A 5,168-nucleotide genomic window follows, 5' to 3' on the forward strand; every position below is an offset into this window, starting at 1 on the left:
AGAAAATTGTTTCCCTTATTCTTAAGAGGGTTGTAGGGGTGCTGGTGTCCATCACCCTGGACAGGTCCCTAATCTGACCGAGGGCTAACATCAGAGAGACAGAAAACCATTTGCACTCACAATCACACCAACACATCTGAAATTATTGTCCCCCCCCCGCCAAGAGATTCAAGGGATTTGATTTGGCCATTATCTATTCTTTCATGTGAACAATCTCAACAGCAAATCAGGTTTCAAACACACGAAAGAAAAAAAAAAAAAATCTCCTTCTTTCATCCCACCTCATCTTCTCTCTCTGATAACTATCCTCCTCACTGCACTGCAGGCAGAAGCGTGTGCTTTGAATAATCAAATGCTCCTGTGCAGGCTAAGCTTCCCCTACACCAGCAACAGCTAGGAGACACCAGGCACAGTCAGTCATGCAAAGCTGTTCCGCTATTACGCAAATCAAGGGGGGTGAGAGCGATGGGTTTAGGTAAGGTGAATATATATACACACATACATACACATATACACACACATACACATGTGTATGTGCAGGTAAACCCCTTTGAAAACACTAGCTCCTTTATAGTAATAAAGGTTTAGCTGACGTTGGTCACAGTGAGATCAGAGCATTTGGCTAAGGCTGCTTAAACTGGTGAGCTGCTGCATTATTTTCACTCAATCATTAAATGTCGTAAGGCAGGGTTTGTTCTTTCACCTGCACGTCCACCTGCCAGTGTCTTGCTAATTGACAGGCATTTATTCACAGACCAACAAAGGTTTGTTCTGATAAGCAGAGTGTATTTGCCCAGGAGCTCAGACACATACGGGAGGCTTTTTAATAATCTAAGCAGCAAGCTAAAACCCACACAACATTAGATCACTACAGTGAATGAAAGTGTAACTGTAGGGTGGCCACTGCTTTCACCTTCAACAACGCTCAACAAGGAACTGTGCCATTTCATATGAGTATTATGGCCTTGTTTGTCACACTGGGCCTTTATCTGGAAAATCAGGGCCAGCTGTTGAGTTACTTTACACTGGTGTGTGCGTGTGTGTGTGTGTGTGTGTCTCTGTGTGTTATACTTGTATAAGTAAGTGAGGTAAACAGGAGGTTGTGTATGATCCCATTCCCAGGGCCAAACTTCTTCTCCAGGGAGGGAGATAAAGCAGCAGCCCCTTCCAAAACGGAGATGGAAACAATGGCCAGGGCTGGGGCTCTCAGTCGCAGCTGTATGCGTGTATATTTTTTTGTGTGTGACACACAAAGCGTGCATGTGTGTGGCTCCATATACTTCTGTTTTTAAGGAATGGACTGGTACTTCAATGGCAGTTTTCTACTCAGTTTAAGCACTCAAAGCCATTTCTACTACAAGGCTTGTTCAACCAATCTCAAACACATTCATGCACTGCTTTTATATATAGCACTTTAACAGTAAACAGTAATTCCAACAAATCTAAAAGATTTCACAGCAGCGCGACTCCTTGCAAACACTGCTGGATCCCACATTGTTCAGTGCGTGTTAAGTGTGTCACCGCGGATTAGATCACAGACGTGTTTAACAATCCGGTAATGTGACACAGTCGACGCTGACGGGGCTCGACAGGTTCTCGCTTGTGTTCGCATGCTGACTCTCACACACTGTTACACACCCAGTGACGTCAAGCCAGATTGTACTGCATCTACTTAATGACGAAATTCAACAAATTGTCTTCGTTGGAAGAAAAGACACGTTTAACTACTGCGGCACGCCTTTTGTCAAACTAGCTGAATGGGCCTGCTGGAAGTCAAGGTCCATGCTAGATATGTGGTACAGGGTAACTGCAGGAGGGGGGGGTAACAAGGACATTTGACTTATTATTTCCTAGAAAGTATTAATGTTCAAACCACTATTCTCTTATTGCAGACAAAGCAGAATGTTTCGTCTGCAACAGAGAAAGCAAATAAAAACAAAACAAAAAAACATGACAAAACAAAAACCCTGATACAAAGATCAGCCTGCAGGTAGAGGTAGTGGCAGAAGGTAGAACCAAAGAGATTACAGTGAATGAATGGTGGATGGGATGCAGTGGGAAGGAGGAGGCTGAAGATAAGGCAGGGAGTGAAGATGAGTGGATAAGAGAGGAAATACAAGATCAAAAGGCAAAGAGGGAAGAAGTCCAGGAGGTTGGTACCCTGAAGACAGTTAGCAGAAACAGCTGTTGTTACAAAAGGAAAGGAGTTCTGTCTATAATTTTAAAAAGATGGCAGAAACCTGCACGGAAAAGGGAAAGTAAATCATGAAAGATCAGAAAGGAAAGTGGTTGAGGCCTGTCCAACAAGACCAAATGCATGAGTGCCGCCACAGCGTATGGCTGAATGAAGACAGACTTCTGATTTCCAGGCCACATTATCAGGTCGTCCTCCATCAGGAGTAGAGGGGTTGCACTACATAGGATCTTAGATTCATAGCACTGTTTGGAAAAGTTTAGAAACAACATAGTGCTTGTGACTAAAGGCAGAATTGTGTTGCTGGCTGAGGTTAATGCTCCGATCTGGAGACTCGAAAAAGCAACAGAATTGTAATTAAGATGGGGTGTTGTGTTGGAAGCGCAGCGTGCTTCTCCAGTCAGAAGTGAATGGAAAAATGTGTCAATGGAACACAAGGAGGGATCCTGTGAATAAACAGAGTCTATGACTCACCCTTTCTGGGATGGGAGAGATGACCGTAGGTGGGGGTGGCGGTGTGGATACCAAACTACCTTCACTACCTCCCAAATCACACCACTGTAGGCATTCATGCAGTCCACCTCATGTCTTGCACTGGTGGTGTTGGCCAAGCCAAGACAAACCACCCATTGTCCAACTTTCCCACCTAAAGCTGCAGCTCCAAACGGGACAGGAATTTTTTTGCTTAGGGGATTTCAGGGATTTCTAATCGTGTGCGCATGCGCGTGCGTGTGTGTGTGTGCGCGTGCATGTAAGAGAGAGAAAGACTCAACTAATAAGGTCTGACAAAGATCAGGCTACATGACCCTTTTGTTTCGGTTACATTTGCACATTTTTCCCTCTCTTTTATATAAAAATAAACAGTAAACATCACGCACAGACGAGAAATAACACATTACAATGCACACACCATCTAATCCCCCTCGATCAGAGATTCGTATTGATTTTCATATAAACTTGAGGCTGAAACACCAGCAGTTACTGTACAACACGCTGTCCCTTACGCTGACATTTGAACAGCAGAGTTTCTTTCACGACTACTACATCTTTACAACTTTTACAAGAAAGGAGCAGCTTGCTGAGGTTGGAGCCTTGGTCAAAAAGAAAGGCGGGAACATCCTCATGCATTACCTTTTATCTTTTAAGGAGTAAACTGAGGAAGAAATGGACAATCCAGCAGAAACGCAGGAAAGCCCCACGCAGGACAAACTAAGCAGAGGTGCAGTTATATTACAATTGACATGACACATCACTACCATATGTAAATAAAGCAAACCATGCTTATCACGCTTGGGTTATAAGCTCGAAATCAACCAATGCCCTGTTGAAAGAATTATATGTCCCATTTACAGCAGGGAAAATATTTAAAGTATAACACCTTCTAGGGCTGCACCTTTTTACCAAATCATTTGGAGGATGCTTGGAAGCTTATGCATCTTCCCAACATTTAGCATCTTTCAGCCAAGACAGCCTGACCAAAGATGTTGAAAACAACAAGACTGAAGCAAAGCAAAAAATAAAGCCAAGCTGTTTCTTTTTTTTTTTTCTAAAGTTTATGCTGTGGCGCAAGAACCACAAAGTGGTACCCAAAATGTGTATTTATCATTCTGCTGTGGAAACAACATTCCTCTCTCTGTCAGAAAAAGCAGACACGATTCCATGTTGCCAGTCGCCATATTAGAAAAGCTCTCTGGAAATGTAGCTCTGATAAATTATTTTCATAATTTATTTATTTCACACAGGCCCTGCAGAACACCTCATTTGCAGCTCCTCTGCCTTGCTAGCCTCTTCAGTAATTCAATTTTATTTATGTAGCACCAAATCACAACAGCAGTCACCTCAAAGCGCTTTATATTGTAAGGTCAAGGCCCTACAATAATACGGAGAAAAGCCCAACAATCAAACCCCCTTGGAACGAGGACTGGGTGACAGTGGGATGGAAAAAGCTCCCTTTTAACAGGAAGAAACCTCCAGCAGAACCAGGCTCAGTTAAGGGCAATTAACTTAATCAACCAAATATACCATATAAGCAAATTATGCTCGTGACTCCCACCTCACTACTTCCTGTCTCACATCTGGCTGCTTCCCCAGCTTGTCATTGTGGAGTTAGAGAAAAAGTACATGCAAGGGGAAACACGCATGAAGAATCCCATAGAAATGGACACAGGTGCCACCTAGTTCACACAGAAAAAGAAATGATGTTTCAGCCTTGCTACAAGCACGCTTGAAATGACAAACTCTCAGCTTGCAGTACGTTCTTTTACTGGCATTCTGTTCTGAACTCATTTTAACTGTCCTACACCAAGATAATCTGTGCAACTGACTAATTAGCTAGAGGAGCAACTAAACAGGTTTAACAACAGAAAACTGTTAATGACTCCAAGGAAAGATGTACCGTGAAACAGCTGCAGGGGGGTTTTAAAATTACGGAACCTGGAAACAGTTTGGAAATTGGAAAAAGCAGGACAAAGAAGAAGAAATACCTGAGGGCTACACTGAGTGTGAAAACAGCAAATAGCAGAGTAAAGGAAACAGCCTCTCTTTACATTACTCAACACATCTTTTGCCATCAAATGGCTCTTTAGTTGGACTAACACTGTGTCTGATACAAATAAAGCATCAGATGCAGATGCACTGCTGAATTATCTGTGTCTCCGAATTATACCAAGAGCATGGTGGTGAGCCACTCATATGACCAAGGAGAACAAAGACTGTTGTGCACAGGAACAGATTAGCAAAGAGGGTAAACTGGCTGGAGAGAGTTACCACTGCTTCCTGGAACATTTTCAGTAATGGAGAGTTTTACAGAACGGCTCTGAGCAGGCTGTGGAAATCTGCTAATCACCCAACAGCCTAGCTGGCAAATAAAAAACACATAAACTGCTCAAACTGCCACCTTAAGTGAATGGATAATGTTATTTCCTGTATGCGTGTGGATACACACTAAAATGAAAACCGTTCTCTGGAACTACAC

At 43.0% G+C, this 5,168-nt stretch overlaps 1 protein-coding gene across 3 annotated transcripts in view; it reads right to left on the reverse strand.

The window, feature by feature from the left end:
- Positions 1-5,168, reverse strand: part of prkd2 (protein kinase D2) — a 32,623-nt gene that overhangs the window by 25,486 nt on the left and 1,969 nt on the right. The gene's annotated exons all lie outside the window — the stretch shown is intronic.

Source organism: Pundamilia nyererei, unplaced genomic scaffold (assembly GCF_000239375.1).
Source record: "Pundamilia nyererei isolate P.nyererei 1_Seehausen unplaced genomic scaffold, PunNye1.0 scaffold00003, whole genome shotgun sequence".
In the NCBI taxonomy this organism is placed as follows: domain Eukaryota; kingdom Metazoa; phylum Chordata; class Actinopteri; order Cichliformes; family Cichlidae; genus Pundamilia; species Pundamilia nyererei.